Source organism: Lepisosteus oculatus, chromosome 14, assembly GCF_040954835.1.
Source record: "Lepisosteus oculatus isolate fLepOcu1 chromosome 14, fLepOcu1.hap2, whole genome shotgun sequence".
Lineage (NCBI taxonomy): Eukaryota > Metazoa > Chordata > Actinopteri > Semionotiformes > Lepisosteidae > Lepisosteus > Lepisosteus oculatus.
The window spans coordinates 27,772,495-27,798,903 of record NC_090709.1 but is presented as its reverse complement, the minus strand read 5'-3'; the positions used below and the strand labels follow the sequence as shown (position 1 = coordinate 27,798,903).

At 41.6% G+C, this 26,409-nt stretch overlaps 1 pseudogene; it reads right to left on the bottom strand.

Annotated features, from left to right (window-relative positions):
* Positions 1–8,134: 8,134 nt before the first annotated feature.
* LOC138243018 (zinc finger protein 271-like) overlaps positions 8,135–26,409 on the bottom strand; it is a 29,749-nt pseudogene continuing 11,474 nt past the window's right edge.

Sequence of the window (26,409 nt, the reverse complement as noted above, 5' to 3'; positions counted from 1 at the left end):
AGTAACACTATCACTAAGACATACACTATCATTATCACTAACACTGACACAAACTACTTATAATAACAGTAATAACAGTAATGCTATTATTAAAACTAACACTACTACTACTACTACTACTACTGTTAATAACAGTAACAGTATAATTATGATTGATATTAACATGAATATGAACATTAAAACTAAAACTATCAGTAGCGCTATCATCATTAATACTCACATGAACACTAGCATTAAAACAACCAGATGTACTCTCATTAATATTAATATGAATACACTAGTATTAGTATTTGTTGCTACCCATGACGTCACATCGCTCTTTGATTTATAAACACAGGAAAAAATACATGTAAACTGTTACATACATTTATCAACTTGGAATATAATTTTTTAGCTCTAGGATACAGTTACCTATTTTTTTTCTACACTAAACGCACTATGGTAATTGATGGATACAGTCTTTATTGACTGTTTTCTAGGTATTTAAAACAGGGTCAAAAACGGAAAAAGAATCAGTACTCACCAATCGGTGAAGTTAATCGTTTATTCTACGGTTCTTCAGTTGAATTAATTGGTTTTCGATGGATAAGTGATCAATAACTCTCCTCTGTGCGTGCCCTCGCTCTCTGATCCAGGCGCTCAGGCTGGTGTCTATGACGTCACAGTGCTCTTTCTGACAGAGCAGAGTGCATCTCCGCTGGAGGAGACTCCTGTCCGGAGCCCGGGCGGCTTTTCTTACAGATATAACATCCCCCCCAAAAAAGAACACCGGGCTGTGAAAAGAAGCGAATCATAACAGTTGTAAAAGGAGAGCGACAAACCAAGGACTGAAATTCATTAAACAGGAAAAAAATTGTTTACTTCACAGATTAATGTGTTACAAGGCGTACCCGTGTGGAGCAGTAGAGAAATAGCACAAGTCCCTGTAATACGTGCTTTTAAATGTTTTAAACGAATCATCAGAGTATAGAAGCCAGGAGGATCAGGAACCTGATCCTGGAGGTTAAAATGTGTTTCCTGGTTTTATTTCCAGACTGCTCTCAGTTCCATAGGTAGTCTGATTATTTAAATTAACGGTATAACTGTTACAATAATTCATCTAATTGTAAATTTATAAGACTGTGAGACTTATATGATCTTCTTATATAATCTTCTCTGTTCCTTCTGCTGTCACTCTGCATTCCGTATGGCTACAGGTTGATTTCACAATGCCACATTTAATTAAATACAGGAGAAACCGCAAGGAAAACAATGTTTTAATAAATCTTCTTCTGGATTTATATTTTCGGTCTTTCACCTTTCAATGCATACCTTGGCTGTAAATCTTTACTCGATTACAGGCACCCGAAACAGTTCTTAAGGCAGAAATCGAAGCCTATTTGACTTTCTGCTAATAACGTGTAAGTATTCACGAAGCATTTCCCTGCCCATCATGTGCCCGCAAACCGGTTTCTCAGTTTTCCTCTTCCGGTTGTTGTCAGCGAGCAGAAGAAGACGGGAAAAGGGAGCAGCTGTCAGGAGTGGGATTTGAACCCACACCTCTATTCAGAGACCAGAACACCCAAGCAATGGAAAGGCAGGAGCCCTTGAGTCTGGCGCTTTACACTACTCAGCCATGCTGACAAGCTATGCAAATCAGTTTGTTAAAAACACCAGTAGTTCACAAAACTGAGAAATGCTTTGCTGGAGAAGCTCCACGCTGCCTGTTGTTGCCTAAATGGATCGTGGAAATCAAATATTCGGATCGATTCAGAGTGTGCTTTACAGCCTTTGTGTAATATTTTAAATTGTTTTAAAGAAAGTGTGTACTGTGTTCTACGTTTAGGACTAGTTAGTGCGGTAGAATATGGAGATCATCTCCAGCTCTGAGCTCAACTGCAACAAGAAGTCGTGCTGAACAAAGTCAGAGCCCAGTTGAACGTGTGCTCAGTGTGGTGCTCAGGACTCAGGAGTATTGTTGTGGTTCTAATTTGCATGAATTGCAGGGGCTCTGAATAAGAACATTTCGATTTATCTGTTCAGTAAGTTAAAATGCAGGACACGTTAAAATAGGATTATTACTTTGTCTCTGTACCGTCTGTATATAACTGAATGTCCCTTACATTTTTAAGGACACATACCTACTAATGCGATACTCATCGCAAATAGTCCTAAAACAAGCACGTCCGGCAGCTGCGGGGTTGAAGGTGAACATGTATCGTATTCTAATGGCTTCTATTTCCATTGATGAATGAGACAGATTCACAAGGAGATCCTTCACACGATTAAGCGAACACATTGCCTTTTCTGTCTGATGTAGAGGCTACATTTGTGTCAGCAGTACTATACAGGTAAGTCGAATACACTTTCAGGGGCTGCATCTGTAGGGCTTCATCTAAGAGGATTGTTAGAGCACAGTTACATTCACCCACCCAACTTATTCTTTGATCATCTAAGAGGATTTTTTTGTTACTTTCGCACACGGTTACATTCGCCCACACAACATATAATCTCTGAATGTCCAATGGTTCAATAACCCTTTTTTCCACTGGGAACCACCAGTGTACAGTCCTATCCCATTAAAAAATATAACAGATATACTCAATTGATATTTATCAATTAACAAATATAAAAATATATTATGAACAAGAGAACTCTTGTTCATATAGATCCAGGTTTACACAATTAATTTCATGCATACTCGAAGTGCCTGAAGTCTTGCTCTGCTGTAAATATACCTCCAAAGCATTTAGTTATGTTAACTACCAAATTATTTGAACTAATTTAACGTTACAGTATATTCAGGAAATTCAGAGAAAGTCTTCAGACTTGTCGTGGCTGTTGCAGAAGCCACCTGTTGAATCTCACCCGGGATTTCTTGAGAGATCATTCAGCGAGCGAGTCCTCCTTCTGCACTCCGCACTAAACTGAAAGCTGCATCGTACTGTTACAGGTGCTCTCGTCTAGATGTGGAGCACAGCGACAACAAGACCTTGAACTTTTTCCATAAGTGAAGGAAAATTCAAAAGAGCATGAAAAGTATGGATCATATAAAACATCCATGGTACAACTCGAGAAAAAACTGAAAGACTAAACAACGTCTTTTGATGATTACAAGAGATTCAAGAAGCACAACCGTCCGCACACAGGCTTCGATCCTGTACGCTTAAGTTAAAAGACAAAGCGAAAGATGCAAACTGTAAACTATCTTCACGTCTTACAGTTTATGAAATAAAACAATTTCTTACTTTCTTAATAATTTCTTACTGCTGATAGACGATTTATTGCATTTTAACAAAATCACAATTAGAAACATTTTGGGTTAAACTATTATTCACATACTCTAGCGGAGAGAAACGTTAGTGTCTTCAGGTGTGTGAGCACCATTTCTAAAAAAATAAAAGTTATATGAAATTAATTGTTCTACTTTTTAGGCTTGCATAGCCTTATAAATGTTTCGGTTAAATCTTTTTTTCTGTAGTAATTTCAGTTGATATTAATATTAGTCATGATTTAAAATTTTTGGACATGGCTCATCTTAAATAATTTTGTAATTAGTTTCAATTTTGGAAAATCGCACCCAGAAGCTACCACAACTGGTAATGTTCATAATGTAACACAACGGGGGCGCAAGCGGGCGCCCTTGCCGCATTAGGTCGGCCCCCCACCATCGGGGGCTCGAACCCACGACTCCCACGTCTCTCTGCAGCAACCCAGCCCAGTGAGCCAAAGAGAGATCTCGGTACAGCCCAGTAGCTGTGGTCCTACTATCACAGGGAAGGGCGGTGACGTCACCTGCTCTGGTACGCCGGCTCTTACACAGTGCCTGTCGGCCGTAAGCGTTACAATATAATGTGTAATGCAATAGCAGCATTTTGGGTGGGAAAACAAAAAGTATTTCTTGGTATGAGTCCCAACACTTCATAAGCGGCGTTCGAGGACTTCTCGCTTCAGATAAAGCTGTCAATACATCATAGATTTTTACTCAATCAATATCAGCAGTGTTATCGCTACCAAACGCTAAATATAGATCCTGGCAATACTTCGTGTGATCTTCGTAAGAAAATCCAAAATACTAACGAAGCAATCAATTTATACGTTTCTTTTGGATCTAGAAGAGGATAATTATGAGACTCAAAACATGCCTGTCTTTTCTTTTTTCGAGGACAAATGGATTATTGTGGTGTAAAGTTGGGTTCAAAACCAAAATCATCTGCTATTGCTGCTGTTTCTTTGATAGTTTCTTCAAATCATTCAACTGATCATCGATATCGAGGAATAATATACAAATTGTGGTTTTCTGTTAATTGTTAATTTTATTGTAATTACATCTTCGTTTTCAGATGTCTTGCATGTATCATATAATAGTCACCGTGCGTCGTCAGCTAAAATGTTTTAAAAAGTACGACAAAAGTACAATATGCTTAACAACATTTATGGTTATGTCTATATTAAAATGAAGGTAAATATACCAAGATATTAAAAAACTATTTTACAGTCCTAACCTCATAATGCTTGTGAAGTTTTCCAATAAATCCGAACTGTAACTTTGAAATATTATTGCTGAGAATGCAAAGAGAGTACAAAGATCAAATTCAATGAGTGAAAACACAAAAGTAGTTCACTAAACTGAGTTTCTTCCCTGAAATAATTTCCTTGCGAAGCACTAAGCAGCCTTGAACAGATCACGGAAATCAAATATACAGATAGGTTCAGAGTGTGCTTTCCAACTTTTGTGTAACATTTTCCTTTGATAGGGTGGAGTTGTCTTCACAATCTGGGTTAAATAAAAAGGAGTGACATCAGTGTAAAATAGCTTTCCTTCTTGGGGAACAACGGTTGTGTTCCATATTTCTAATTATTTTGGTTTCAAGATCTCAATTTAGTGTGAAACATAAAAGAACGCTGGATAAATCTGTTACATGTCATTTACAATGGTTTTTCAACTAATAGCCCATGCAGGGATCAAACCCTAGCTGTTGGTACGAGTTGCATAAGGCTCTGCAACATGCAGATGAGAAACTAATCTCTGCTTCTTCATTATATACACAGTGAGCTATATATACAAGCCTACTGCCCCCTACGGGCTCTGTATTTGATTGTGGTACAAGACTGGTGGAGAAATGAAGTGAGGAGGGTGTGATCGTTAAAAGGCTCATAGCGTCCCTGGGAGGGCTCAACCCACCACCCTTTTGGTTAACAACCGAGCCACAAGACTCATTATACAGCTTAACACTTCTCGGTCTCAGTGAAAGTGATACACTCCGTAAAATTTCGGGAGATTAATTTGTTTTTAAAGGAAACTCACCAACTGCGGCTGAGATCTACTGGAGTTTTTTCATTCTGTACTGCGATTTCTGAAGGGTACCCTGTGAAAATACGAGTTTTGACGAGAAGGGATGGACATCGTAAGGTCAGCAGACTTGGGGAATTGGACCTTTCGGTGAAGGCTGCGGGCTCAGCAGCAGCAGAACCTGATCAGTATCAATTGACTCCGATATACTTTGAAAACTTAGTCTGGATTTAGAGACAGCCGTGCTACTGATGCACCATGGGGTCAATGTTTCTGGATCTGTTATTGAGAACAACACCTACACAAGAGCTGTGCAGGGAGAATAAAATGTGTTCTGGGAAAAAGAGACTCTCTTCAGAAGAGCGGTGCTCCTCACAGGAGAGAATGAAATAAAAAATTTAAAAAATCGCGACGCTGTTTTTTCTCCTTTGGGGGATTAAAAGTAGCTGCTTGGTGTGACCTGGTGCAACGGTAGCGTGTCTGACTCCAGATCAGAAGGCTGTATGTTCAAATCACTAGGTCAGCTATACGTTTTTCAGGTTCTGCTGGTACTGAACCCGGAATTCTCACCATGCAGTTGAGTTCTATCTGTACACCACATAGATAATCTAAACAAAATAGAGCTGTTCAGGACACACAGTGAGGAGCTCACGCAGCGAATACCCTTGAACACAAAAGAGAAGGCACAGTTCACATCTGCTAAACATCATGTCTGACTTTAGAGACAGCTACATCAGAGAATGAAACAAACCTGAAAGTTAGGGAGTTTCAGGACACTTTTGTTTCATTAAAAAGTGTGTGAAGCCTTTAAATGTAATTTGAAAAAAAAAACGCTATTGGACATTAGCTGGTGCTTTTGTAACAATTTGCTATTTCATGCTGGAAAGAAAAGGAAACAGACCCAATGTAACAATGTAAGAAACAGCAAAACGATTTTGTGTCATCTTCCCCATTCGCACTATTTTTATGTGCCATTTTTTGCTTATTCACGTACTATTTTAATCAAAATAATATTAAGTAAGATCTGTATGTATTCAGATAGTATTATTATTATTTATACTTACTCGTCAAAAGAGGATTGTTGAGATATTTGCGGATAAATACTTCAATCTTCTACGATTGAAAAACGTCTCCAAAATGGTGACCAACGAATACTAGCAATGCATTGTGGTATATAACCAGAAAATATGCTGGGTTAGATATTTTCTCAACGTATGCGTTTATTAATGTTGTCGATATTATGGTTGAAATTTAACATTGATAATACATCGCGTTTATGTGCCCCCCTGATGTGCAATTTTAACGCATGCAGTTAGTAAGGATCGGTCACTGTTGTAAGGTGTTATATATAATGACATTATGGAATAAGATGGGGACAGGCCTGGAGTCACGGGGGGAGGGAGGAGTGTCGCCCTTTCAGTTTTGGGCAAAAGGATTTACTTAACTTAACTTGCGCTCCAGGCAATCCAAACTGCGAGAGTGACAAAAAATGTGAAATTGAACTTCATGGAAAATACCAGATCGCTAGTCGTTATCTTCTATCATGAAGCACTAATAAATGGCATAGCTGCGAGATTTCATTTGGGTAGCTGCACCATACAGCTCAGTTTCAACCAAAATATCACCCCCCCTCAGAATTTCAGACGCCCCCCTACAGATTTTTCCCTGGGCACCGGCTCTGTTGGGGGACGGGGTGTCCAGGAAATGGTATCAACTTTTCTTAAGAAAATAAAAATAGAAAATCTATAGGCACTCAAACATTTTTTTTTTCAGGCAAGGGGCAAGACCCCTCCACAAAACCCTTGTATGCAAAGCTGTGTAAATAAATTAATTACTGCGAAAATAATTTACTTCGTACACTATGCAGATTGCCGTATACTCCTAGATGCAGCACAAACAATGTATAAAAAGCCTTTGGCACTGTGTTAGATGTGTTTTTGACGTTATATATATGCATTTATTAATGTCGTCAATTTTACGGTTGCAATTCAACATTGATTATACATCGCGCCAATGTATATATATATGCATAGCTATATTATCGCTGTGATATATACGTATATTTGACGAATCACTGCCCACTGGGAAGCCAGGGTATCAGCTTTTTACCCTCTCCCACCCCTCTCTGTGTACAGTAGAGCCACCTGTCCTGACTGGAGGAGCTCATCGAGCAGTGTCTGGAGAGAAACCAGGGTATCGGCTTCAACAACGGACCTGGGGAGCTTGTTCCCCCCTCCCACCCCTCTATGTATACAGTAGAGCCTCTTGTCGTGACTGGAGGAGCTCATCCAGCTGTGTCTGGAGAGAAGCCAGGGTATCAGCTTGTTCCCCCCTTCCACCCCTCTCTGTGTACAGTAGATCCTCCTGTCCTGACTGGAGAAGCTCATCCAGCTGTGTCTGGAGAGAAACCAGGGTATCAATTTCAACAACAGGGCTGGGAAGTTTGTTCCCCCCTTTCACCTCTCTCTGTGTAGAGTAGATCCTCCTGTCCTGACTGGAGGAGCTCATCCAGGTGTGTCTGGAGAGAAGCCTGGGTATCGGCTTGTTCCCCCCTCTGTGTACAGTAGAGCCACATATCCCAACTGGAGGAGTTCATCCAGCTGTGTCTGGAGAGAAGCCAGGGTATCAGCTTGTTCCCCCCTCCCACCCCTCTCTGTATACAGTAGAGGCTCCTGTCCTGACTGGAGGAGCTTATAGGCATCCTCTCACGAGGCTCCAGTAAATGTAGGTGTTTGTGCATTTACAGGCACAATTATTAATTGTAGCATTAAGTCAGAAAATGATTCTTTGATGGCTATTAGAAGACCGTCCCAGCGGGATACTCAGCAACACACACACTCGGATACTAATACAAGAGAATACATTTATTAATGCATAAAATGTGCATTTGAACATAACAGATCTTATAGTGAGGGTTAGCAGAATACAAAAGGTATACATTCAATCACGAAGAGTTACAAATACTAAGAGGGACATACATTCAGTATATCATTCATTTAGACCATTTCGTAAATGAACTTGGTTACAACTTCTACACTAAATACTCTAAACCAAGTACATAACTCATAGGAATTAAATTGATATCAACTGGCATTGAGGCAGTGCTGGTTTGACGTGAGAGAAGGAGAAGGAGGGAGAGATTTCTGCTGCGGTGCGCTGCTGATGCTCTCTGAAGACCGGCTAGTTAGTGTTGGCTGAAACTAGCAGTTTGCACACAGAAAAGTGACTGCAGATCTGAGCAAGTCACACTCTTTAGACAGGAAGAAGACCGGTTTGTTCCCGATGTAGCGCGAGTCCTGAATACTGATATTCAGCTGTCCACAGTTCCAAAAGTAGTTCACTCGTTGATCAGGTGAGCGTTCACAGTGGGTTCACGAGGCATGCTCCTGGGCTAACCTCAGGTGGATCCTTTGGTTACACGCTGGCAACCTCCGTTCTCAACTCTTAGAACAAGGAAAAGTCCTGGCACTGGGACAAACTGGCCGTTACGTGACTGTCTGAGCTGAGTCTGAAGATGTCCAGGAGGAGCTGGAGGTTTACCTGGAGGAACTACGGTCGCTCATTGGTTGAAAGATCCATGGGCATTTGAGAATCATTTTGTGACTTACTGCTACAATAAACAATTGTCCCAGGAAATGCACAAAACCCTACAGTTATTGGTGTCTCGTGACCTTGGTGTTGTAAACCACTTGGGATGAGACTCTCCTTTGGAATCTGCACCAGAGATGACCATTCATTAGGGTGGCTGATGGGACTCAAATTTGGGAGTTGTTCCTTATCAGAACACTCTATCAGCTAGAAAAACACCTTAAATGTGAACCAAATGGAATGGCCTCTCTGTATCAAGCACCACTTGAGATGAGGGAGAGAGAGACTGGCAAGGGAGCAGCAAACTTAATTCCTGTATTTTAATAAACCTTGCCACTACAACGGTCTTTCTCCTGAGTGAATGCGCTGGTGGGTTTTTAAGTCACTTGAGCAACTAAAACTCCTCCCACACTGACTACAGCTGAAAGGTCTCTCTCCTGTGTGAATGTGCTGGTGTGATTGTAAGTTGCTTATCTGAATAAAACCCTTCCCACACTGACTGCAGCTGAATGGTCTCTCTCCTGTGTGAATGCGCTGGTGGGCTATTAAGCTACTTGACTGACTAAAACTCTTCCCACACTGACTGCAGCTGAACGGTCTCTCTCCTGTGTGAATGCGCTGGTGGGTTTTTAAGCTACTTGACCGACTAAAACTCTTCCAACACTGACTGCAGCTGAATGGTCTCTCTCCTGTGTGAATGTGCTGGTGTGATTCTAAGGCGCTTATCTGAATAAAACCCTTCCCACACTGACTGCAGCTGAATGGTTTCTCTCCTGTGTGAATGTGCTGGTGGACTATCAAGTTACTTGACCGACTAAAACTCTTCCCACACTAACTGCAGCTGAACGGTCTCTCTCCTGTGTGAATGCGTTGGTGGGTTTTTAAGTCACCTGACCGAATAAAGCTCTTCCCACACTGACTGCAGCTGAATGGTCTCTCTTCTGCGTGAATGCGCTGGTGGGTTTTTAAGTTACTTGATTGACTAAAACTCTTCCCACACTGACTGCAGCTGAATGGTTTCTCTCCTGTGTGAATGCGCAGGTGGGCTATTAAGTTACTTGACTGACTAAAACTCTTCCCACAATGACTACAGCTGAAAGGTCTCTCTCCTGTGTGAAGGTGCTGGTAGGGTTGTGAAATGCTAGACTGACAGAAACGCTGCTTCTCCCTGTGCCTTAATGGCAGTTTGTCCACTCCATCTGAGCAAGGCCTTGAGTGATTCTTCTTCATCCCCTGATCGTGCTGGGGTCTCTTATTCTGCAAATGGTCCATGGAATGGTCTTGCTCTGTGTGCTGAAACTGAGATTTGTTTTCTCCATAGTGTCCCTCAGTGTGCTGCTCAGCCGTGTGAATCATCTGGGGCTCCTTCTCCAGCTCTCTGAGACTAAAACCATCCAGTTCATTCAGTTGTTCCTCTCTTTGCCCAAGAACAGACATACTCTCTAGTTCATTAAAACTTTCAACAATTTTCTCAGTAACCAGATTATTAAACCTGTGTGTAAAGCATTCAGATACTAAGGGATCATATGATTGTTTCAGACTCTGCAATGACAGTCTTTCGACTTGAACAAAACAAGGCCTAATTATTATCAAGCCCTGTAGGAGCTGCTGTTGCTCCTCCCTGTACTGACTCTCCTCTGTGTGCTGTATCTCAGTACAGTTCTCTTTACCAGGTACATCAGTCTGCTGCTCTGCAGGGTCAATCAACTTGGGATCCATATCCTGCTCTGTAAGATTTAAAGCATCCAGTTCTTCACTGTGCTCTTGTACAGAGACACAGCCCAGTTCATTACAACCTTGTGTAATATTGGTTGTGTCCAGATTATTCATCTTCTCTGTAAAATCATCACATACTAAGAGCCCAGGTGTCTCACTCTCAGGCTCTGTCTTCATCATGGGCACAGAGTCCAGATCCTTGATACTCTGTCTGCTCTCTGTGTGCTGCTCACTAAGTGCCTCTTTCCCTTCTGAGGCAGGGAGCTCTGTCTCCTGCATCAGACTGGAGCCCCATTCCTCCTCACTGTGCTGCTGTTCAAGAGGAGCCCTTTCCCCAGCGTCGGAGAGAACACTGGCCTCTGAGCCTGTAAATACAAGACAAGACAAGACCTTCATAAGAATAAACTTTATTTTATAGTTTCATACCTTTAGAGGTGGCTAATCAAAGCATTTTACAGAATGCCAACAACATAAAATACACAAAATTAGCACGATGAGAATACACAGTTAGAGGAGACAGTAGACAGTAGACAGTGGTACTAAGTACAGTAGGAAGAGAGGGGTACAGAACAGTTAAATAAAGACTCTTCTGAAGAAAAAGGTTTTGAGTCTGGATTTGGAGTTTAGAGAAGGTGACTCTCTGATACCTTGGGGAGAGAATTCCAGAGCTTGGGGCAAAACAGGAGAAGGCCATGCCACCCATAGAGTGTAGACAGACTGGGGGGAAAAATTGTTGAACACAATTAGAAGAGCTATGATTGCAAGGTAGGGAGTAGGGTGGTAATATCAGACCAGTATGGAGGTGCCAAGCCAAGACTTGCAGTCTTATAGGTGAGCAGGAGGATTTTTAAGTCGATATGAACCCTGACAGGAAGCCAGTGCATGGACTACAGGATAGGAGTAATGTGAACACTTGCACTAGACCTGGTCAGGATGCTGGCTGCTGAATTTTGGACATACTGAAGTTTGTTCAATGTGGATTTAGAATCCCCAGAGAGTAGAGCGTTACAGTAGTCGATTCAAGATTAGACAACACTTTTCAGCAACAGTTAGTGATAACATAAGGCGTAGTCGAGCAATATTTATGAGGTGAATGAAAGATGTTCTGACAACATGCTGCACATGTGGGTCAAACGTCAAATATCATCCCCAAGTTTTTCAATTTAGACTGAAGCTCAAGTACGAGACCATCTACAGATAGGGTTACAGCACTGGTTTTATAAAGTTGATGGGTGGTGCCAATAAGCATGACTTCAGTCTTGTCACAGTTAAGATGAAGGACATTTTGAATCATCCAAGATTTTATATCGGAGATAAAACTAAATACATCCACATCAACGTCAGGTTTGGAATGGATTTATATTTGAGTATCATCAGCATAGTAGTGATAACTGAGGCCATGTGATCTTAAAAGCTTTAGACTACACACATTCATACAAGTACACTCACAATCAATTTGGGTTGTTTAAACATAGCGGAATAAGTGGGTATAAGGGCATGTTCTGATTTATCTTAATCAGAAACCTAACTACCATGTAAAAAGTAAGACTTCTGTAATAATATCACTATTACATTACATTTACATTAACACTCCACTGAGAGAGAGAGGGGGGGTTAATACAGACACATTGACTGGACACTACAGCACATTAACAATGCACCGAAACAGAGGTTAATACAGTCATGCTGACTGGACACTAGAGCACATTAACACTGCACTGAGAGAGAGGGGTTAATACACACACACTGACTGGACACTCCAGTATATGAACACTGCACTGAAAGAGAGGGGTTCATACAGACACACTGACTGGGCACTCCAGTACATTAACACTGCAATCAGAGAAAGGGGTTAATACACACACACTGACTGGACACTCCAGTGCATTAACACTGCACTGAAAGAGGGGTTAATACAGACACACTGACTGACTGGACACTACAGTGCATTAACACTGCACTGAAAGAGGGGTTATACAGACACACTGACTGACTGGACACTCCAGTACATTAACACTGCACTGAGAGAGGAGTTAATACAGACACTGACTGGACACTACAGGACATAAAGTCTGCACTGAGAGAGAAGGGTGAAGACAGACACATTGACTGCACAATACAGTACATTAACACTGCATTGAGAGAGGGCTTAACACAGGCACTGCGACTGGACAATACAGCACATTAACACTGCAATCAGAGAAAGGGACACACACTGACTGCACATTAGATTACTTTAAAACTGCACAAAGAGAGGCTGGTTATTACAGACACACTGACTGGACACTCCAGTACATTAACACTGCACTGAGAGAGGGATTAATACAGACACATTGACTGCACAATACAGTACATTAACACTGCACAGAGAGAGGGGTTAATAGACACACACTGACTGCACATTACATTACTTTAAAACTGCACAGAGAGAGGCTGGTTAATACAGACACTGACTGGACACTGCAGGACATAAAGACTGCACTGAGAGAGAGGGGTGAATACAGACACAGAGACTGGAGACTACAGCACATTAACACTGCACTGAAAGAGGAGTTAATACAGACTGACTGTACACTATAGGACATTAATACTGCAATCAAAGAAATGGGTTAATACAGACACATTGACTGCACACAACAGGTCATTAACACTGCACTGAGTGAGAGGTTGATACAGACACTTTCTGGACACTACAGTACATTAACACTGCATTGAGAAAGAGAGGGGTTAATATAGACACACTGGATTAATATTCAAGAGGACTCAATACAGACACAGACCCTGGACGACAGTAATACTTAAACCAATTAAAAAATGTTTATATACACAATCATTAGTATACTTATAAAAATTTAGACCAATACAACTTAAATACAATATTTATAAATGTTCATGTGGATAGCTGTGTCAGCATGTATAGGCTGCAAAGGAACAAGAAACAGGTTTATTCTATGCTGAAAAAAAGAAGAGAGAAAAAACACGGCTCCACGGCCGAAACGTTGTGTTTTTGTCAGCATGGAATAAACCTATTACTTGTTCATTTATAAATGTTGTTTCATAATGACGTTGGAATACAAATTGATTCAGTGGAACAATTGTTGAATGTGAACGAGGTGTTTTCAGCACTGTAACCGGACAAAACAGTTCAGTTTCTATTAAAGAATCCCGTTGCTACATCACACAAGTCTTTCCCACTTCACTCTGCATCTCTGCACTATGTTCTCACCAGTGAGGAAAGTTTTTATGACAGTTTGATAGTTTGTTAGATAACAAGAATGTTAACTCTTGTGAGATGTTTTCTTTAAAATAAAATAAAAAATCTCACCATTGAGTTAGTTATAGACACTGTTCTTTAACACACTCTGACTTCATACAAGTCACCAAACTGACACCGGGGTAAAGTTAGCTTGAAGTTCGAAAACGATTTTGGCACGCCTGTAGCGCTTTCACGAAATCTCTTAGAGTTACAAAAACACTTGCTTTGTGTATAAAATACATTGTGGATGCTTTCTCAGCCTTTACGTTTTCGTTTTTATGACATTTTTATGACATTTTTTTGACCAAGCACGAATATTCTTTTGTCCATATCTCTGCAATGGAAGCACATGTGGTGTGTAAAACACTTGGTTTCAGCAGTGTGGCTGTTGTATTTGAAATGCTATTGAGCCATGAAGACGACCCACCTGTCCCAGTGTGTTACCTGTATTGTTATCTTCAGAAAATCCTAAAAAATATAAAGAAAGGTTCCACAACCCAAAACAAAGCTGGGAAAAGTCAGAGGACCTGCTTAGTGTGCAAAACACTTGCAGCATTGTGGGTGCTGTGGTTTAAATGCTATTGGTTTGTGAACAGAATACCCCTATCCCAGTGCATTGTGCCATATTAAATAAAAGCATGAGAAAAAGAGATTCAGAATGCAAAGCTGTGTCAGTGTTCTGTGTAAAAAGTCGGTTTGAACATCATGGGAGCTGTTTTTAATAAGCTGCTGCGAAAAGAATATTTTAATCTTCCTGTTGTCAGTAGTATTGTGAATATAGTTGACCCTTACCTGAATGAAAACAGGATGTAAAGGAAGGGTTTCAGAAATCAAACAAAGCTTTATTCCCGTGCTTACAGTCTGGGTAATGGGAGACTGCGCTGTTCTGCTTCCTATGGTCATATACGGGTTTTTCGCACGAAGCCGTATTGAACAGTATTTCTCGCGTTGTGAACGTGGGCACACAGCGGTCCCCCGGGTTCTAGTTCGTACGTAATTACGCATCAATGAAAAACCGGAGTTTTAAAAAAAGATAATTAGCTCACTGATAGTTTGATGTAAAGGCTGTGGAAATATCCACGAGTCGTGGTCTTTAAAATGCTTTTGGTTTGAAGGCGTTCTGTGCTTCCATTGCGAAGATATGGACAAAAGAATATTCGTGCTCGGTCCAAAAAATGTCATAAAAACGAAAACGTAAAGGCTGAGAAAGCATCCACAATGTATTTTATACACAAAACAAACATTCTCGCCACTCTAAGAGGTTTCGTGAAAGCGCTACAGGCGTGCCAAAATCGTTTTCGAACTTCGAGATAACTTTACCCCGGTCACACTGACCTGACAGCTCCAGTTTCGTGTCCATTTCTTCTTTTATTCCTGCAGTCACTTCACAAGGAAGCGTCTGGGTACCCTGATCTGTCTGCCCCTGATTTCCTCCTGCTCCCGACTCCTTCTCCCACAGCTGCAATCTCCACTTCAGGCTCTCGTTTTCCTTCTTCAGCTGCGCCATTTCACTCCCGACACTGTCCTTCACACACTGTGTGATTTTAATCACGGCCCGTCTCACCAGGATCTGGGAGACGCTGCGAAGTTTTTCTTGAAACTCGTTCTCGGAGTCAGACATCCTGTTTCCAAAAACTTCTGACACTTCATACACGATCGATTTGAGCAAAACCTGCATAAAAGAGTCAAGCTGGGTTTGCAGATTTAACAAGCACTCCGCCATCCTTCTTCAGAGTCGGTCAGAAACAAAGGCTGACTTGCGATGTTTAAACAGAACAACTTCTTTATTTTTATTCTTCACAGATTCTGTTATCAGGCCTGTGCTCTGTTCAAGCATAAACACAACCGACAAGACTCTACGTTTTCAGAAACTGAAGTTATTAAAAAACAACTTCCTTCTTTATCTAAAGAAAATGATTCACTCACCTACACGTGGGTGAAATACATGCAGTGTCGCGCCGTATGATGACGTCATTCGTTAGCGTGGCGGCGACTTCAAGACAATCGAGAAGCAGAGCTGAGAAAGAGTTTCTGCAGCCGGATATAAACTTCACTGCACCTCCTAGCGCCACCTAGTCAAGAGAAGTGAATCATCTGCGACTTGCGCCGTTCGTAAGTGTGAATTTTGTGAAACGCAACAGATTTTTTTTTGCCCTTCCACAACCCTCCTCCCCAACGAAAACGTCTCAAGTGGATTTTTGTTTTACATCTCCCTATGCAGGTGTTTGTTTAAAGAAAAAAATCCGTAATTTTCTCTCCAGCTGGCAGTATTTCTTCTGCACCCATAAGCAAGATTTGTATTTCATATTTCACAAATAGTATGAATGTTGTTGAAAAACAAGTTGTTCCAAGATAGGAAATAAATACTTGCATTAAACTAAATCAAGCCCTATGTGATTGTCTTTAATAATACATTCTATATGTCAAGACAGGAAGAAAGGCACCTCAGGATTTTGGACACAGGATCTCCTGTTTATTGAGAGAAGTTTTAACCACCTGTCAGTTTTCATGTCCAGGGAACTCGATGTGCTTTCCGTGTCCTCTACACCCGCCAGTAAAGCACAGCATGGGCTCAGCATCTTGACATCTCCCAAACAGAGTTGCACAGAGACCTTTTGGAGGGCAGTGGCTCAAAACGAGAGAAGGGGGCACTTTCCTTGGCAGGACTTATTACATTAGAGTATCCTGGACACAAATCATGCCCGCTTGTATTTCTGTGTTTTTTAATTCTACAGGAAGTTTTAATGTGACTTCAGAGGCATTATAATATTCATTATAAAAAAAAATAGTTGTCCAGAATTGTTTATGTTTGATTAACAGACAAAATATGACAACCCTTCTACTGAACATATAGATAGATAATACTTTATTAATCCCGTAGGGAAATTGATGAAAAAAAAATACTTAATTTGCCTGATATAACACATCTTAACAAGAGGACAGAGCAAATAAAAGAATTACCATCTAATTACATGCAATACCAAATGCAATCTCTTTCCATCTTAAGAGCAAGAGTTCACATGATAGCTCATCAAATCAAAGTTTTTTTTTCCCCAAAAAGTGTCTTTTGTGGGACAAATATTCAGGAAGCCACTAGAAATTATCATCTGGTACCACGTTTTTATGTATATCGCCATTCTCTCTTGTGCGTTAGACTTTCAGCAAGGAAAAGTAAAATGTTTATGATCCAGAACTTTGAAGTACAACGTAAAATTGTTTTATATATACTATGTAACATGATCTCTCAGAAACAAAAACAAAATAATAATAAGAAGAAGGCATGCTCTCCTGTTTCTGTGACTGAACCATATAATGTGGTGTCCCACACCCTGGAACTGTGCCGTGTGCGCTGAAAAATCGGGACGGGTTTTCATATTTTGTATTTTAATACATGTCGAATATGCAGCCTACGTACTACGATACAGTACGCGCTAATACTTCAGTGGACACAAGAGATACTCTGTAATTCTATACCACTCTATAGGAATGCGTGCTACGGATGCAAGTGACCAATTGTATTTAAAAAAAAGCTACTGTATCTCCGGCAAATAGGGAGAAAGGAGAATGTGCGTGATTTTGGAACAATGCCAAAGTTGTAAACACAGGAATGCATAGAAATACGTGCTGCAAATGCAGGTAATCTTGTGAGCACACGAAAGCGTGATAACAGAAAAATATTTAAGAACTGTTCTAATTTGAGAAAAATACACCGAGCGTCTCTGTGTTTCGCTCCCATGCGCATGAAATAAAAACTTTAAATAAATACAGAAATAAAAACTGAAACGCGGAAAAATGCAAGCTTGCGGATTGCTAAAGCAGGTAAGCTACACTATTTTTGAAGAACCTTATTTACCGTTGGCAAAAGAGCTGACACGTATTATGTGTAGAGAAAAAGCTGCTAAACAGCTCGACCTGCTGCCCCCCTCCCCCTGAAAGACAGTCATTCATAGAATTATTGAAATGAAGGATTATATCAAAAGTACGATGACAGAGCGCGTTAAGATGAGCAGATGTTTTTCACTGCAATTAGATAAATCTGTAGTCGATTTGGCCAATTTGCTCGTTTACGTTAGATACGAGTTTGAGCGTACGTCCCGTGAGGACTTTCTGTTCTGTAAGCCGCTACCAACAGGAACTACAGGAGAGGACGTATTTCAGCTTCTGAATTAATTTATCGAAGAGAATGGCATCGACTGGATAAAATGTGTCTGAGTTTGTACAGACGGTGCTAGAGCAATGACAAGCCGACATAACGGTGTAGTTGCACTAATTAGAGAGGTTGCTCCAGAAATTAATGTAAGCATTACAACATCCACCGCGAGACCTTTGCCGTCAAGTAAAATGCCTGACGATTTAATAGCCGTTAGACTCTGTTGTGAATTGTATCAAGGCTCGAAAAATTAATTCACATCTGCTTTGCTCAACTAAACAGGCTCACCCCTCTCACTGAAATGGTGCTTTTTTATTAGTTGTTGTTAATGTTGTTTTTCTGTAAAACACTTTGAGAAGCCACCTTTAAAGGCGCTATATCAAATAAAGTTATTATTATAATATTTATTATATGTATGTGTGAGTGTGTGTGCACGCGCACTCATGTTGGTCATTGAGAATTTCTGGGGTTCCTATGAGATGATGACTTGTAGGTGGTACTTGGATGCTTTGGTTGGATTAGGGGTGGTACTTGGTCCAAAAAGTTTGAGAACCACTGCCTTATTCCTATTGAGCACAATCCTACTCTTCTCCTTCCTCCAAAACGCATTCACCTTATCGGCTTCTGCGCCGACTTACCGGTTCTGGGGGATTTATATCCTGTTTCCTGATGTAGTTCAGCTGTGTCTCCTTGTTTTGCTGCATAGGCCTTTTCCAACAGCGGGTCAGCTGGTTATCCTGGGTGGCCATCTTGCCCAGGACTATATCGAGTATTTTCAGTGTTTCGCTCCGGAAATACCGGTTATAAATGACCCTTCCCCGGGTCCTCTTACACTCCCTCCCCCTGAGATCAGCCCCGTCCTCGGGCGGTCTAGAAAAAAAATAAACAGTGCATTTCGGGAGAGGGCATCTACATTTCCATGTTTCCTTCCGGGTCTATATACCGTTTGGAATTGAAACCTTTGCAGACTAAGACCCCATCGTGTAATTCTATAATTTTTATCCATATTTTGTAACATCCATGTTAATGGTGCATGATCTGTGTACAATATAAATCATCTTCCCAATAAATAATACCTCAAATAGTCTAGGGCCCATTTTATTGCTAGCCATTCTTTCTCTATCGTAGAAAAGTGTGGTGATGTGTGGTGATGTGTGCTGATGTGTGGTGAGCGTTCTGGCGCACTATGGCTGCCGTCGCATCATCCAGGTGGATGCTGCACATTGGTGGTGGTGGAGGGGAGTCCCCATTACCTGTAAAGCGCTTTGAGTGGAGTGTCCAGAAAAAGCGCTATATAAGTGTAAGCAATTATTATTATTATTATTATAAAAGTGTTTTTCTGCAGGATTCAACTTACGACTGATATATAAAATAGGATGCTCCAGTCCTTCAATTTCTTGCGAGAGTATGGCTCCAATTCTAGTGTCAGAAGCATCAGTTTGTACCATGAAGTCCGGTACCTGTAAGACGGGTTGAGAAGAGAGAGTTGTTTTTAAGTCTTGAAAGGCCCTCTCTTCCAATTCGGTCCATTTTTTTTTCCGGATAAATCAACTTCGTTAAATCGTGCAGAGGGGCGGCAATGGAGGCAAACCCTGGAATGAAACGTCGATAATAACTCGCCAGTCCCAAAAATGTTCAGATTTGCTTCTTTGTAGAAGGTTTGGGCCTGTTTTTAATTAACTGCACCTTCTGATCTGGGGACTTGATCAATCCTCTCCCGATCGTATAACCAAGATAATTGGCTTCCCGGGCCCCCAGACAACATTTATTTGGGTTGGCTGTTAATCCTGCTGCTCGCAACGCTCCAGTCACTGCTTCCAGGTGTTGTAGATGTTGTTCCCAGGACATGTTATGGATCATGACGTCATCCAAGTAGGTGGCTGCAAAATCACGATATGGTCTCAGAATTCGGTCCATTAAACTTTGAAATGTTGCGGGAGCGCCATGCAAACTGAAGGGTAGGACCCTGTACTGATATAGCCCCTCAGGGGTGGCAAAAGCGGTTTTGGCTTTATCTTCTTTGGCCAGCGGCACTTGCCAATATCCCTTCGTAAGATCAAGGGTACTGATGTATCGGGCATTGCCTAATTGCTCAATTAGTTCATCTATACGGGGCATGGGGTATGCATCAAACAGCGAGATCTCATTTAACCTTTTGAAATTGTTGCAAAATCGAACAGTTCCATCCGGCTTGGGGATCAGAACTATCGGGCTAGCCCACACGCTATGGGATTCTTCTATTATTCCCATCTCTAGCATCTTTTCCACCTCTTCTTTAATCAATTTCCTTTTTGCTTCAGGTACTCGATACGGGGGTAGTCTTACCTTCTTCCCTGGTATCGTTGTAATCTTATGTCGTATAAGATGGGTTCGACCAGGTGTCCGGGAAAAAACATCTTTGTTTTGGGACAGGAATTCTTCTCCCACGGCTACAGCTCCCATTTCTTCTTCCAACGGTTCGGGGAAGAAGTGAGTGAGCAGAACTTCGGTCCCATGCCATTTCTTCAATAAATTGATGTGGTAGATTTGATGTTGCTGTCTTCAGTCTTGCTGCTTGACTTTATAGTTGACCGGTCCCATCTTTTCCACCACCTCATAAGGACCCTGCCAGGAGGCCAAGAATTTACATTCGGGGGTCGGAACTAATACCAGTACTTTATCACCCAGTTGGAATTCTCTTGCAATAGCTCCCCTATTATAAACTTGTTTTTCTTGAGCCTGTGCTTTTTCCAGGTTTTCTTTCACAATGGGAACAATAACGTTTATTCTCTCTCTCATTTGTTCCACATGTTCAATGATGGTCTGTAAAGGTAAGGGTTGGTGTTCCCAGGATTCCTTGACGACGTCTAATAGGCCCCATGGTTTTTGAGAGTATAGCAATTCAAATGGAGAAAAAACGGTCGAGGCCTGTGGCACTTCTCGTACCGCGAACATGAGATACAGGAGCAGCTGATCCCAGTTTTTCCCATCCTTTTGCATAGCCTTCCTCAGCATGCTTTTCAGGGTCTTATTAAAATGTTCGACTAGACCGTCAGTTTGAGGGTGATAGACTGAGGTTCAGATCTGGTGTATTCCCAGTAGCTTGCATACGTCTCCATTGACTTTAGACATGAAAGGAGTTCCTTGATCAGTTAAGATCTCTTTAGGAATTCTGACCCAAGCAAACAGTTGTACTAGCTCCCTAGCTATATTTTTGGCAGTGGCAGCTCTCAACGGAATGGCTTCAGAGTACCTTGTAGCATAGTCCACTATCACTTAAATATACTGGTTACCTTTGGTGGTTCTGATCAGGGGCCCCACCAAATCCATCCCAATCCGTTCAAAGGGGGTTTCAATAATAGGGAGGGGAATCAAAGAGTTTCTATAATAAGGTTGTGGAGCAGTTTTCTGACACTCCGGGCATTCCCGACAGTACTTCTCAATGGCCTTATAGATCCCTGGCCAAAAGAACCTAGAGAGTAGTCTCTTGGACGTCTTCTTCACCCCTAGGTGTCCACCCAGAAGATGGCTATGGGCCAAGTTAAGGAGCTTCATCTGGTAGGCCTGGGGAATCAGGAGTTGTTCCACTTCTTCCTGTCCCTTCAGCTGCACCTGGTAGAGGAGATTATTTTTTATCATGAAATAGGAGTAACTCAATGTACTAGGATCAGTACACCACTTCCCATCGATTTTCCTGACATGTCCCCATGCATGCTTCAAATTTCCATCTTCTAATTGGGCCGTTCCAAACCTACCACGATGTTCGGGTGGCTCCAAGTCCGGTAAATCCATATTTACAAATTCATCTCCAAGTACAGCTCCTCCTTCCTGTGGGTCCGTCTCACCTGGGGCATCATTAGGGGCGTCACCTCGGCCTTCCGGACAGGGCATTGGTCTTCGCCTAGCTGTTGGCACAGTTTTCCAAATTTGGAGGAAGTGGGGACAGTCTCGTCCCAGTACCACAGGGTAAGATAACTGCTCAACCACTCCGACAGTTGAACGGTAGGTCCCCTGTTCCGTAGAGATGCTAATTTCTACTGTCGGATAGACCTTGGTATCCCCGTGAATGCAAGTAATGGGTATCCCCTCTGTTCTTCCTGGAGAACGAGATCTCCCGTTCTCCAGGAAGTATTGTAGGGCTCACCAGGATCACAGTACTGCCGGAGTCCAACAAGGCCTCGACGGGTTCTCCCCCTATCTCGATTTTCGTAAGATGGGGATCCTCGCAGGTTGGGACCGGTGCTGTAAGGTAGTTACACTTGGGTTCATCTCTGGGGTCTACCTGCATGGGTTGGACAGGCTGGGGCAATGGCTGGCTAAGTGCCCTTCTTCCTGACAATTAAAACATCGTCGGGTTTCTTTCCATGGTCGGGGCCTGGAGTCTGATCTTTCCTGAAGGGGTTTCTTAAACTGTATAGGTCCTCGAAAATCATTGTACTTAATCGGCCAATTCTTCATCTCAGTTTCCAGACTCTTTGGGCTTCTTCTCTCCTCTTTTTGAAAGTCCCCCTTTTCCTCCCTAATCAAGGCCTCTGTGGCATGGTGTCTGTCCACTAAGTCCACTGCCTGATCTAGTGTCTGGGGATCCCTATCACTCACTTTCCTTCTCAGGTGAACAGGCAGACTCCTCACAAAGTGATCCAACACCACCCTTTCTACCACCTGTCCTGGGTTTAATTCTTCTGGCTGGAGCCATTGCTTTGCCAGATGTACCAGGTCAAACATCTGAGACCTCGTAGGCTTGTCCATTTGGTATCTCCAATTGTGTAACCGGATGGCTCGTATTGCCATGGTTACCCCTACTCTTGCCAAAATCTCCTTTTTCAGAGTCTCATAATTCTCGGCATCTTCTTCTTTTAAATCATAATATGCCTTTTGGGCTTCTCCAATTAAATAAGGGGCTACTCTCCCAGCCCATTGCTCTTTGGGCCATGCATTTCGAGATGCAGTTCTTTCAAATGTGGTTAAATAAGCCTCCACATCATCAAGTTCTGTCATCTTTTGTAGCCCAATTTGTTCAGCCTGAACGGTCTCTCCCTGTCTGCCGCATTTCTTCCCCTAATCTGTGCAATTCTTTGCGTACTAATTTTTGCTCCTCTATAATTCGTTCGTTAGTTTCGCTTTGAATTTGATTCCGCCTCCTGTTGCACTTGGATAGCTTCTTGCTGTCCCTTTAATGCCTGAAATTGGGCGAGAGTGGCCTGGGACAATTGCTGTATTAATTGTTCCATGTTTTTTTCTCCACACACGCAAAGCAAAACCCACACACACACACAAAAAAACTTGCTTTCTCCGATTCTCAAACCCGAGCGGGAGCTGCCCGCATCCTCCACCAATTGTGGTGTCACCGGGGGAAAACAGGTGTAAAAGAGATCTAACTCACACCACACTGAACTTCTTTGTTCTTCGTCCGTACATCTCCCCAAATCCGTTCCGCAATCCGTTGCCAGTATCCTTAAACGATCCAAATTCCAAAGTCTGTATGTCCACACTACTCCGCGCCGTATCCAAGCCGTTATCCATAATCTTATTCAAAAACCGTATCCAATTGTCCATTATTCTTAAATTCCTTCCAGCACACTCCTAAATCTCTCCTTCTTATCTAAACACTTTCACCTTATCGGCTTCCGCGCCGGCTCATCGCTTCTGGGGCATTTATATCCTGTTTCCTGATGTAGTTCAGCTGTGTCTCCTTGTTTCGCTGCATAGGCTTTTCCCAATAGCGGGTCAGCTGGTTATCCCGGGTGGCCATCTTGCCCAGGTCTATATTGAGTATTTTCAGTGTTTCATTCCAGAAATACCAGTTATAAATGACCCTTCCCTGGGTCCTCTTACAATGATCACAACTGATTTTTCTAAAGTCTGCTGTTCTTGTCGTGTTTTATCAGTGTTTTGCGAGTGATCTCCAATATCCTCTAAATCCAACCATTAAGTTTGTTTTTACAGCAGTTAAACGATAAAAAAACACTTCTGATAGCACAGGGTTATCTCTTAGACTGTTTCAGGAAGTTCTACAATTTAGTGGTCCTGTAGCTAAAGACACTGCCCCCAGCAGTTATTTTGTAATTTCTAGGGTCCACTATCTAACTGCTGTGCTCTGCTTGGTCTGTTTTTACCAGATCACTTAAATAAAGGGGCGGTAGACCCTTTAGTGTTTTGTGGAGCAGAAGAAATGCTTTAAAGTCTGTATTGTTTTTTTTAATTCAAGTTGAGAAAGAGAGAGATTGCAAAGAAAGAGATGTGTTACACAGACTGGGCAAGACATCACCTTGCCTGAGCAGCTTCTTGTACTGTATTACCTGCAGGCCTTTCTCCACCTGAAGCACCTGCAGCACCCAGGGGTGGTAAAGAACATGAGAGTAAGGATACTTTCATACAACAAAAGTAAGAAATTACATATATGGGATTTTTACAGTTTGGTGTATTCATTTTTATTTTCTCGCTATTACAGGTCGAGGAATGGGTGCAAAGAAAAAGTTGTTTCAACAAGTGGGCACAAAAATGGTCATAATTGCTGTTAAAGAGCACACAACCTAAAACAGCAGCTGGCTTCCTTTACATTTAGTGAAGAAGGGGAACATGCAAGTTGATGGCTACATTGATATACCCATCCACTCGATTCAGGATTGTGGTAGAGCTGGAACTATCCTGGCAAGCAGTGGATGCAAAGCACTGCATCGCCCATAATGTGACACCAGTCCATCACAGGACTCACTCACACCATGGCCAATTTTCATAGAAGCCAATTAAAATCCATGTTAATACAGAACAAAAGACCTCCACCTGCATAGCTCCAATCATGTATAGTATTTAAGAAAATCTGGAATGTACCTTAATTGCATTTTATTTGTGTTTTATCAGCCGTTTCATCTTTACTTCACTAAACTATGCTGTAATACCCAGGTCAGCAGCTGTGAAAGGAGACAAAGAAGATGGACTGGTCAGCCAATGTATCAACAGTGTCGAAGTGCTAGAGAAGTGGAAGCCCAACACAGGACTGCCACCAAATGACATGCAAATTTAAAAGTTGATAAAGTATCAAATCTGGGAAGGCCTGAGCATAACTGACGATCCTGTGAAGGGGAAGAAGTTTGTGACTTCCAGGTGTTTCCAGAAGGGAGAGGTGGTGTGTGATTACAATGGCAAGGTCATCACAAAGACAACTGCTGAAGCTCACAGATGACAGAGGGAGAGATGAGATGTCTTTTCTTTTCAGATGAACCTGCACAAAAACTGTGCATTGATGCTCATGAAAAACACTGAGCCTGCCTCCCGGATAAGGAGGCAAATCGGAAGATGGATAAATCCATCAAAGAGAAAAGACAATGTTAGGGCTATAAGAAAGTCAAATATAATCAACGAACAGCCTGTCATAATTCTGTCTGTGACAAAAAGGGTCATTGTTGAGGGGAGAAGAGCTCCTCTGTAAAGTGCATATTTTGAAGATATTCATTTTCTTGTACCTTGGAATTAATGTAAAAATTATGTTTGTGTTAATGTCTTGAAAATAGCATTTCTCATTCTAATCAGCAAGGATATAAAGAAGGGATATGGGAGTACTAAAAAGATACATGATTTTCAGAAGAGTATAGAAGGCAGATAACTATCCCACTCAATTGTTACTGCAAAGAAATGCCACAGTGTAAACAAAAAGGTGAACCATTCTTGACATGTATTGATAGAATCTGAATAGCACAGCATTCCCAGACCAGGCACTGGAGTTTCCTGCAGTGTTAGATGGGTAGTCTCTTGATAAGAGAGACATCGACAGTACTGGACTTCATGAACGACACCTTTCCAATTCATCGAGAAGAGAGCCCACAAGATGAGTCTAGAGAACAATTTCTTATAATATTAGTGGTAGTTTCTGAATAGGTTAAGGACAACATAGTTGTAGAGCTATCTTGCAACTTCTTAAAAGTTGTAAAAGTGATTACCATATTGCCAGTGGTTTATATTTAAAACCTAAAGATTTAAAATTGAATCTTTCTTAAACAAAGGACATTTTTCACAGGAAAAGCAGCCTAAATCAGTTGATGACTGTAAATATGACAAGCTAGTGATAAATTTTAAAGTGCAAAACAAAGTTGTATTGTTTTGGTTTTGTCTTCAACATCATACTAATAGGCATTTTATTTTTATAGCAGCCGTCTGCCATTCACCACCAGCCAGGATGCCACGAGGTACATGAGATGACCCAGAGTACTTAATGATGCAGAGAAGAGCATATGGGGGAAAAAAAAGATGACAAGAAATATCCATTAACGTGCATCTAGAAGCCAGAAGATGGGTGGTCAGCATTTCAAGAGTGGACAATGGAGGTTGAATTCAAGTTTTAACAGTGATTCTCTATGTTTGGCATCAACACAAATCATATTAATATGCTCACGTTATTCATTTGTACAAAGTCCCCAATATTCTTTACAGGCGACGTTCCCAGGAGTACAC